The sequence below is a fragment of the Monopterus albus genome, unplaced genomic scaffold (genome assembly GCF_001952655.1).
Source record: "Monopterus albus unplaced genomic scaffold, M_albus_1.0 scaffold111.1, whole genome shotgun sequence".
NCBI lineage: Eukaryota > Metazoa > Chordata > Actinopteri > Synbranchiformes > Synbranchidae > Monopterus > Monopterus albus.
Window position 1 is genome coordinate 1,735,534 of NW_018127991.1, and position 11,830 is coordinate 1,747,363.

Sequence of the window (11,830 nt, forward strand, 5' to 3'; positions counted from 1 at the left end):
CTTTATTTTGAAAAGGCAGGCTGCTGCCAAGAGCCATGTGACTAGTAACAGCCAACCATATCGCTGTGACCTCTCTGGTTCAAGAAGAGGAAGATGTAGAGGCAGGTGTGCCTTTAGCTGTTATAGAAGCTGTCTAAATGCTATGTTTCATATCCTGAAAAATAAGTATTTTTGGTTATCCAACCTGTTGCTGTTACAGAGGTTTTTTTTTTTTTACATTGCTGAACAGGACTTGGCCTTAAGATTGGGTCGAATGGTTGTGAGCTGGAACGAGAGTTTAACGACACTTGTGTGGAACGAGATGGCGAGCCTCCCAGATCTTATGAACTGTGCATATGCAAGAAACTAAACGCTCTCTGCTAGACTGGATCTGGATCTCACCCAATCTGGTAGGATTTACCAATTGGGTTGAATGATTGTGAGCTGGAGCGAGAGTTTAACGACACTTGTGTGGAACGAGATGGCGAGCCTCCCACGACGGATTTTATGAGCTGTGCATACGCAAGAAGCTAAACGCTCTCTGCTAGACTGGATCCGGATCTCACCCAATCTGGTAGAAGGGTGTGTGCACACCCTCGTGAGTGGTACACATGTTCTCTCTATGCTTGTGTGGGATCTCTCCGGGTACTCCGGCTTCCTCCCACAGTCCAAAGACATGCAGCTTAGGTTGATTGGTGTCTCTAAATTGCCCATAGGAGTGTGTGTGCACGTGTGTGGTTGTTCGTTTGTGTATTGGCCCTGTGATGGATTGGCGACCTGTCCAGGGTGTACCCCGCCTTCGCCCAATTGCCAGCCGGGACTGACCCCCCCCCTCTTTCAGGGACTAAGCGGTAGAAAATGAATGAATGAATACTACTGCAGCTTGCTCAAAACAGATGATGGTACTTCTGGTACTCACTCTGCTTCTATTAATGCTACTAGGGTTTTCAGTACTACCACTATTTTGCTATATTATTCCTACTACTGTTTCTAGTATTAGTTCCTTATACTACTACATATTACTATCATTGGTACATTTGCTCTTCCTACTACTTCAACGGTTTGTACCATTACAGGTACTGAAAAAAAAATCTGTAAAAGTGACATCATCTCTGTATTCTTCATCCTGTTCAGAATTTGACTGAACATGCAATGCACTGTAAGTGGCTATGACTTTGGCAATCCATAAGATGAATAAATCAGCTTTATCTCTGCTGCAGTAACATTGTATGTGTTCTGGTTCTGATTCTTCTACAGGCCGTGTCGGCCAGGTTCTCCTCCTAAGTGCAAGCGCTGATCCATTGAAAAGTTATACTCAACAAAAGCTGTTAGCGTTGGCTGTCCAGATGTCAGCTGTGGTGGAAACAGAGTGCACCTCTCCAAGTGTGGCCTTCAAAGTAGATTCCATCACTACTTATTCTCTCTCCATGTAGCAGGCTAATATCTGTATGGCAACTTGTCATTGCTCTTTGTAGGTCTTTTATCTATAATGCATCAAAATGAGGGTCACCAGGGGAAATGGGTAATACCTCCTCCACAGTACACCCAATGACAAGCTTCTTCAGATCTTCTCCACCTAACATCTGTCCATCAGCGTATCCTACTTTGAAGTCCACTTTCTGCTGTCTGGCCAAAGTGCATTCATCTCTGGCAGCAGAGGCCTCTGTGCCGACAAGTTTCACATGCTTTAAAAAAGTAAATGTCTATTTCATGGTTATAAAGATTTTGATGCCCAAATAGTTTATTATGGACAATGCATTAACATATTTTGTATCTTTGACTGGGATAAACTGAAAACAATGACAATACTCGCAGTTGGTGAAAACATGTTTCTCACTCTCATCTTTCATCCTTCCTTTAGCTTTTTGGCGAGTAGCTGATTTGAACCTGTCCACATACACGTGTCATAAGATAGTCCTCCTACAGTAGGATAAAAGTAATATTGCATTCAGACTACACAGTAGTGCAGTGTTATTTCTAGTAGTAACTTTAATACTATTACATTCCTAGAAATTGTCACCCTCAGTGTTCACTGCAGGTTATGCAGCTCACTTATAGCTTTTTCATAACAGTGGCAGCATGTAATTTAGGATGAACACATCAGTGTGTGGTAGTATGGTCTGTGGTGCTCTGCTTTATTATAATTTTACCCAAAAACCCAGCAAGTGAAGAAAGTAAAAGAACTCAACAGAAAGCAAGTGAAGACATATATAGAAGGAGGCGGAAAAGGAGAAAGCAGGTGATGTGAGGGAACAGCGTCTAAGTGGAGGGGAGGAGTAGAGGAGGAAGAGAGTGAGAGAACAGGAGAAGCTGGGGACCTGACACATCTGGTTACAGTAAAAAAATTTAAAAAAAGAGTGAGGAGAGGGAGCCGATCTACAGTAAAAGTCTTGTCTCTTTCTTAAATAGAGCATGAAGACCACACACTCGCTGAGTGGGACTCGCCTGTTGCGGGCAAACTGGGCCGTGATTGCATAGTTTATGGCTGAGGCATGATGGGTAAAGATTAAAGATGGCTGCCCTGAGGGCATACAGCAATACCATTACTCTTGATGGATTCTTTCTTCGCACACATATTCTCTACAGACGTCACATAGGCCACAGAGGCTTGACTAAAACATGGTGTGATGATGGGATCAGGAGAGGCAGGGGATGGATGCTCAGCAGCTTCACCAAACCTCCTGTTCCCTTCTCTTGTCCTCATCTGTGCTCCACACTGCTCTGCACATAACACAGTCTATAAGATAATGCTCAGTGCTTACAAGAGCTGAAAATTGCCAGGATGTATGTATGAGAATGTATATAGAACAAAATGTCATTGTTGATTTTTGATTTTTTTAAATTCATCTTTCTCAAGACCAATAGTTTGTAAAATTTGAGAGCAATTATGTACAAGGCTAATCCTCACCACTTTGATTTAAAATAAAAATATATTGTTTTAGTTTTCCTTTGAATTATTACTCTGTGATTTAACAAACAATTTTCTTGTCGTTGTGAAATCCTCCTTATACCATACATCCATGATCAAATAAAACATTAAAATAATGTTTCTATGCTCTGTTGCCAGTTGATAGAATGACAATGCTAAAACATAACAGGCTCATTTAAGTTTAAGTTTAGATTTGTTCTTAGTTTTTACACTTTTTCTATTATATTTGTGCATAATGTATAAAATTTGCATGTGATTTGTGAAGGCAGCAGCTAATTATACAATCAGTGACCAGGAACTCATCATGTTGTGATGGAACAAGCTCATAACAAAGCTTTATTTTCTACAAATTGAATGGTGGTGAAATAGTATTACTCTTTTTGTTAAAGAAAGTTGTTTATTTACAGTACATGTTAGACATAAAAGATGTGGAATGACAAAATACACATAATATAATACACAACATCATATATATGGTCGAAAGAGAGTATATATGTCGTTCAGACAGTATATTCTCTGAATATATTTACCTGGCCCTCCCATAAGTCCATATTTTATTCATAAATTTTATTTTTATTTAACTTTTATTTAACTAGGTAAAATCCCACTGGGGTTACCGACCTCTTTTCTATGTCAGACCTGATCAAGATGGCAGAACACATTTTCAGTGTTAGGATGATTTTCATTTTTAGATAGAAATGAATATAATTAGTTAGGGTTTTCATTATATAGCATACATAAGTTTATATATTTTAATCTCACAGTTGTGTTTTTCTTATGTAGTTACATATCACCCTATGTGTGCACTGAATCACTGGTCAGTATACTTTGTTAGCCAACTGGAGCACTGGTTAACATCAAGGGAGACTGGTTCACTAAAACATTGAAACTCATTAGATTTACAGCTTTAGCAAAGACGGTCCACAGTTAATTTATTATCACCACCTGGCTGAAGAGGCCAGGGAATTTGGGGTCACTGGGACAAGAGATTAGATCTAAAAGCCAACAAGAGGAAGACAACTTCAAAGGCAGGATCATATACAGACACACACAGGCAGAGCAGTTTTATTGGAACAGGAAAGCAATGTCTAAAATGTAGCAGTTCCTTGGAAACAAAGGAAGACATAAGTGTCTATGTAGGAATTGAGACACTATAGGTATTCCTCCCTTTTTAGGGTGCTGTCCACGACCATTGGAGCAGAGAGGATGGACAGATTGAAGGACCAATATCAGGAGAGTTAAGTTTAAACCACAACTTCTCCCCAACAGTTTTGGACCAATCAGATAGTAACATCTTTTCATACAAATATTGTATACCGCCAAGTTGGAGTCAGTCTTTTCTGTTTATCCTAAACAGTGAAGCTCCATGTGCACATGCTTATTTTGATACGTTAATGCATAATAAATTTCACACTGTGAAATATCTTTATATTAGTCTTTTCTTTTCAATATAAAAGAACACGTCTCACATCATACAGGATAAATCCTACAGTACTTAAAAAACACAAATATACAATTGCACCTGTCAACATGCATGAGGCATAAAAAAAAAAGCCAAGAAATCAGCGGTTCTCAAAGATATCTTTCAATGTTATGAAAGTTAAAATGAGCGAAAACAGTGGCAATTAGTAAGAGACAACATCCTTATGAATAACATTCCCCTCTACAAACTGTAGAGCTTTTCTTTCCCTTTCTCTGATTATATGCTCAGACATCCAGCAGATATGAGTCCTGTGATCTAAGGTAATAATTAGAACATGAACTTTGTGAAATAAGTTAGCAAAGATATGAAGGAAGGTTGTCTAGAATGGTTTTCAAAAAAATAAAAAATCGAAGCGTACCAAAGACTCAAACAGTACACAGAGAGAGAAAGCCACGGTTATTTTCCAAATATCCCAAATTGAGACTAAAACCAACAGTGAACTGCATGTATTCAACCTAATGTCTGTGAATCCAGACCCAGGTTTAACTTATTTATCTGTGTTGTAGACCTCCACTGTTTTCCAAAAAATGTATATACGTATTTAAAACACATCAGTGAACCATACCATGTTTGACATGTTTCTTCCTCAAGAAAAATGTGAGGCCCGTCTGTCAAAGAACAGCTCCAAAGAGAAGAGCCATCACTTTTTATAGTCTCTAAAGTAGAGTCAACTGCGCATGTGCATGATCTCTACTCTGTTTAAGTCACTCTCACCTTACACATAACAGTGTGCTTAATATTATAACTAAATTGAGGTTTGTGTTCCAGAATGTTAGAAGAACCAAGTGAGACCCATTTCCTTGCACTCTTTTTGACCTCCTTCAGCATGCATAATGTGTCTGGCGGTTGTGAGCTACAAGCGCTGGTACCAGACTCAGCAGAGCGAGTTTGTATGAGTTGTACTAGTACTGATGTACTGAATGGTGCCAGCAGCATTACGCCCAGCTACAGTAAGAGCTGAAGGGGAAAAGTGGCAGCCTGTGTCCTGCTGCACTGCTTAAAGCTAAACTTTGCCACACAGTACTCAAGTGAGTTTTTTTGCACTTGTTATTACGCTTTAATTTATACAGTTGGCAGTTACATAGTTTGGTAACCTATGTATAGAAGGCGAATACACAGGAGGTACCAGTGTAGCTCTGATTAGCATCTAACTTGCAAGAAATACTAGTAGACATACTGATTCGTTCATTTTGGGCCAGCACTAGATGAGCCACTGAAATGCGAGACAGCATACTACTCACACAGGTAATAATTAGGGACATGCAGTGGAACTTCAAAAGGAGTAGGGAGAAATTCTATCATTCTGCATAACACTGTGTCCTTCATTTTACCCACTCACAGTCTGCTCACACAACTCTGAATGAAACAACGTACTCACTGTGCCTTTGTTTTCTCATGCAGGTGTGTGGAGCGCTGTGAGGCCTTTGAGCTGTGAGAGCGTGCTTGATAGAAAGGGCTTGCATCTTAAAAAGCTGAGAGGACTTGGTAGAGGACTGTGGAGTTTCATACACAGCTCCTGCATACAAAGCGAGATGCAGTTAATTGATACTGTCGAGCTGGAGCCCTGTCTGTCTCCACGTTCCCTTCCAAAGCCTGCTGTAATGAATAACTGTCCTCCAAGACAGGCCCTGGCCCTGTGTCTATCTGTCTGTCTCAGCTACAAATGTTGTTTTGCCCAAATTGCTGTCACAATCATTTAATCTGTTCACTCCAGAGAAAAAAGATACTCGCTTTGACATCTTTCACTCTTCCTCTCTTGGCTTGCCTCCTCTCTCTCTCCCCCTCGCTTTCTGTATTTCTTTGCCCTTGCAATGTGTTCTTTGGCACAGTCTTATCGTCTCTCATTCCCTTCTCCTCCCTCCACTTCCCCTATTTGTGTTTTTACCCTCCTCCCTGAATGCACCATGTAACATTCTTATTTGTGTCTCTGGTGACACTAATTTGAAAATAGCTTGAGGCTTCCCCTGGGCTACAACCCCAATAGGCTCTTTGTTGATTAGTGGCAACTTAAGAAAGTTGGTTAGGAGAGTGGTGACAGTCCCTCTGTCCCTCAGAGTCATATTTTGTTCAGGTGACCAGTGGATGGGCAGGGATGGAGGGCCATGCCGTGTTTGAGTTCTCAGGGAGCAGCAGTATTCCATGTGATCTGAGACTGGCATGATGTTTTGAAAACACAGCTAGTGCACTGCAGCATGTCAATTCCCCTGTCGGGGCTATTTTGATTATATTATGTAAATGTTTTGAAGTGACCATGCTTAATTTATGAAGAAGGGCGGGGAGTGTGTCTTTCTGTGTGTGAATCTAGGGTGATTTTTCACTATATCATCCCAGCATACTAAATCATTTATAGAGGCATGTTTTGATGGTAGTTAAACTTTAAAGCTCTAATTGGGTCTCAACGACAAATGTTTTCTTAGGTTTTCTCTTAAATCTGTGTATGAGGAAAATAAGAATAATGAATACTGAGTATAACTGTATGATTTGTTCTTATGCAAATGACAACTTTGGGAATCAGGATAGTTCTTGTCCAAGGTGTGTTGAAATCAGGTCATAAATAAGGAAACATTCTGTGCTCTTTGTCTTAGTAACATGGGAGGTCAGTATCAGAACAAACAAGGCTAATAATACATATTAGATTTAACAGAAAAATGAGTTTCTCATTTGTTTTACCAGAACAAAACCTGGATGTTCAGTTTTACCTTACCATTTTGTTGTTGTTGTAGTTTTTTAGTTTTACCTGTGCCTGAAATTATAGGGTTATTTATTAGTGAGCAGTAAATTGGGACTTTCTAATTAGCATCATCAGTGCCAGCTGTAGAATTGCAGAATGCTAAATTTTATACAATCTGGAGCATTGTGGAATTGTTAGCAGAAAGCCATGTAAATGCCATGGACACTGCTTTTGTGTGTTCCTGAAGGAACTACTGTATATAATGGATACATTTACATACAAAAAAACTGAGATGCTGAAATTAATTGGTGCAGGGTAGATATCATGCACGATATGGTAAATAGAGAGTGCCTTCAGACACTGCCTAGGTTTGACCAGTATCTCGTGTTCTGTTTCCTAATTTACAGACATTCACCATAAACCATAATAAGGCTAATTTTGATAAATACTTTGAGCACAAGACAACAAAACTGATTGAAAGAAAAATGCTTTATTGGTTTGTACACATGAGTTAAGACTGACCTGACAAAAGAGAATTTTTATCGCTTGATAAAATTTATGTTTATACTTGCTGAATTTGGAGCTTTTGTTCCAGTTGCTTTGATCTCTGCATGCCTCTCTCTCTTGTCTTTCCCTCTCCCCCACTCTGCTCAGTCAGAGAGCTGAGGTAAATTAAGCACCTCTAATCAATATGCCTACAACTTATTTAACTAATGAGATGGCTTATTTTGCCAGTGGGGAAGGCATTTGTAGGACTTTGATGCCTCGGATAGGGGCCTTTCATCCCCACATGTTGACTCCAACTTCACATCATGATTACTGGCATCACGAGAGAACACTCAGCCCCATAAACTGCTACAAAAGCTCAATATTCACTTACCATGTTTGAGCTTTACTGATGTTTATTGCAAGAAAGCAGTCATGCTTTTATATCCACACTGAGGCCATTAATGCCTCATTTACACTTAATGTATCTTAGATCAGACAGCTACAGTATCTGATATCAAGAAAGACAAGTGGAAACTAACAAGCGCTGCATATAGATGACACTCTTTGCTCAAAAGCAACAAGTCATTAAGAATACATGAGAGTCATTTTTGATTTTTGATGCAGGGTACTGATACAAAAGTGTTTTTTTAATTCAAAAATAAAATTAAGTAACATGAAAATAATAGTTTGTAATGTTTAAAAAAACAGCCTGGTTGAGGAATTCATAAAATGCAATGATTAAAACAAACAAACAAACAAACAAAAAACTATTCACTCGGGTCACTTTTGACCCATCATGTGCATCAGAGGGCTAAAGAAACCAACAGTAACCCTTTTCTGATGGTATTATTCCATCAGCACGGGTCAGCCCGTGTCATATTCCACCCATGACTTTCTGCTAGAACCTCTTATTTTGTAGGAGACTTCCTGATTTTCACCATCTCACCAGCTCCAGCTTCACCTCAGCTAAATCAGCAGCTGGGTGAAGACATCTGGCTGATAGAGCGCACCTGGGGTTTGTGGTTTTTTTCCTATATAACCTGTCTCCTGCCACTCCTCAGATGTGAGATTGCTACACTTGCTCCAGGAAGTGCTGCTCAGCAATCTCCTGTTCTCTTCACCCTAAGACCTGCTACCAGAGCTGTACTCTGCTTGTTTTATTCTTTATGCTTGCCTAGCCCGTGTTGACCTGCAATCCTTTCCTGCCATCTGCCATGTGTGTGACTTGGTGCCACAGATGGCTGCCTTGGTTCTGTACTGAAGACAAATTCCTTGTGTGTATAACATACTTGGCCAATAAAAGTGATTATCATTATCTCTTGTTACCTGTTCTTTGGACCTGACCCCTGCCTACCTGCAACCTGATCTTGACTTTCAGTCTGCCTAGCATTTGCTACTTGCAGAGCTGCAGTGTTTTCCAGCCATCTGTTTACCAGGCCTGTTTTTTTGTCTGTTCTACCCTACCTTGCCCTCTGTGTGATGTAAGTCGACTATATGGCCTGGACTTGGTTTTTTAACCATGTTTGACTAGGGATCCTGTGTGCCATCTGTCTGTGCCTCTGCTGTTGCACTGTTTTGGACTGAACCCAGTGATGTCTGTTTCTCCCAGCTGAAGAGGACTGCGTTTTTGTTATTGTTTGGTGTATGGTGCTTATGTATACATTTGAGTTCTTTTCTCCACTTTTGTTACCTTTGCCTGACCTTGTATTTTTGTCCTTTTTGTTTGTTCACCTTGACCTTCAGTAGACCCTGTGTCCTGAATACATTCAGTTTTGGTTATTGACACTTACCTGTCATATTAATTCCTCTGACTGACTGGTGCTTTTGAGAGGACAGTCATATCCTAGATGATGAAAGATCTAAGCAATTTGCAGTCCTCCCAAGGTAACTAGCTGAATAAATATCAGTAAGCAATCTGTGGAAGTAGTCACTTACTGTAGCAGTTCATTGCAATAATGGTGGCATAAGAGACAATATAATTACAAAGGCATTATCTTGGGTTTGTGGCCACCATTTGTATCATTTCAGTATTGTATTCACAGAGTAATTGCTGATATCTGGGGAAACAGTGGCATTCCTCAACATAGGTCTGAAGGGGCAAGAAAAACAACCAGTCAGACATGATTTAGCCAAACAAAACCTGCTATAAGCATCCATCAGTTTCTAGACCCACTTAATGCTTCAACCAATGTGCAGTTTTGCTATGCAGTAAGGGGTCAGTAGTAACATTCCAGATGCGCTGACTTTGAGTTTGACCCCCACAAGAGTAGTTAGATAATCTGGGCTTACTAAAATAAGCAATGGCCAAAATCTATTCATGTTTCTGTTTCTAGCATTAGTTTTCCCTTCCCCCACAGAGGTATCGCTGCCCTTTACATTGAATATAAAAACACTGTATGTTGCATTTCACAAAGGCACTGACCCATGACTTCTGAATATAGTAACAGAAAGTTTGCAGAAGGCTACAGTGTCTACATGGAGGATGAGCTTGTGTTTTATTCATATCTAGCACAACTGCACTACAGCTTCCAACAGAATGTCACTGCCTGTGCCTGTTCATAGAGTATGTACAGCAGGCAAAGAACAATATCATCAATCATTCAATCCGTGCTTTGGATTATTTACACAGCAATTTATATGTTGCAAAAACACAAAATGATCCACTGTTGCATCATTATGCTAATCTGCAATTCTGTTGAAAGGGCATATACTGTACATACAGTATGAATGATTGTCTGTTTTTGTACTTGCTACATAGTGAGGACCAAAAAAAAGTATTTTTTGCTACATTGTGAGGACATTTTGGCTGGTCCTCATTTTGTGAGACACCATTATTGAGGTTAAGACTTGGTTTTAGGGTTCAGGTTAGAATTAAGTTTAGTGTTAGGTATTAGGGGTTAGGCTTAGGCATTCAGTTCTGATGGTCAAGGTTAGGGTAAGGGCTAGGGAATGCGTTATGCCAATGGGCGTCCTCACAAAGATAGAAGTGTGTGTGTGTGTGTGTGTGTGTGTGTGCGTATGTGAGCCCTGGATCCAGCTGACCTTGAAGAGTGGCATTCATTGCAGTGGGGAAAGAGCACCAAGCAGAGACAGAAAGCCTTACCAGAGAAAATACTGTTGTTGTCAGAAATAGCGGTGATGAAACTGCTGACACGGAAGCTCTACTGTAGTTTTTCACAGCATCTGCAATTTGAACTACTCAGTGGCTCAACACACTCACAGTCTTCTGTCCTGGTGGAGTATTTTAACACAAGCAACCAGTGGCTGAGGTAACTTTTTGGTGGGTCTGCACTGGGCATCACAGCCACAGGAGGATGGCCTCATCAAATTCCATAACACTTATGTGAAGCGTATTAGCTATTGTCCATACATCTACTGCTGAAGGCTAGATTATGTGACGCCTCCAAGTGCAGTGGTGAACTCAAAGTAAAGCACACTAATTAATCATTCTGCTGAATAGAACTCTTTCCTTCACTCAAATACAAGACCTAATGTCACAAATAGAGAACAGTTAAAGTCTCAATTTGTAGTTTGTCTTCTCTGGTGTTTCAACACCTTAAAGACTGAAATATGGAGTGAGACGTGAAAAGGACCTGAACTACATTTGAACTTATGAGACAATGTTTTACATGGCACCTAATTTGAACCACATAGTAAATGGTAGATAATATGGGGATAATTAAAATAACACTTAAAAATTGCTAGATTCCCATTACACATGCACAGTAGCAAAGTGGTTCCCAAAGGGTTTAACCTCATTATCATTTCATAATTATTTTTAAAGAGGTTGCTTGGCTGTGCCAGTTTAGAGACATACATAGGATCAATTGAAATAAGTATGGTGATCCTCTAAAGTTTCATTTTGTGCCAGCACCAGGTGAAAATTTTTATATGGGCGTTGTGGTGGTGTGGCCACTGGCGGATAGGGTGTCACATGACTGCTGTTTTTTGTAGCAATACAGGATTTAAGGGGTCAAAGTGCTAGCTTGATGCCCATCCCAGTGGTCTCCAGTGACCAGACCCAGCCCTGCTTAGCTTCTGAGATCAGATGAGATGGGGTATATGGGCAGTACCTGCAAAAATGTCCCTTGGCTTCAACTGCTTTCTACTAATTAGCACAAAACTAAATGCTAAACTAAGATATTCAACTCTATGCCTGCTAAAAATTATGATAGCATGCTGATGTTATCATTCATTTCATATGCCATGATGTCATCATACATGTCATGTCACATATGTAATACTGTGTATCAAGTAATCAAAACTGATGGTGGTGGTT

The 11,830-nt window shown here is 40.0% G+C and overlaps 1 long non-coding RNA gene across 2 annotated transcripts; it reads left to right on the plus strand.

Moving 5' to 3' along the window:
- The first annotated feature begins 407 nt into the window (after positions 1–407).
- LOC109966412 (uncharacterized) lies at positions 408–2,909 on the plus strand. Of its 2 annotated transcripts, XR_002275756.1 has the most exons (4): positions 408–577; positions 1,056–1,138; positions 1,237–1,674; positions 2,389–2,909. It is a non-coding gene; the product is annotated as an uncharacterized LOC109966412 (long non-coding RNA). The 2 variants fall into 2 exon arrangements; XR_002275755.1 differs by having other exon boundaries at positions 1,237–2,909.
- Positions 2,910–11,830: the final 8,921 nt, after the last annotated feature.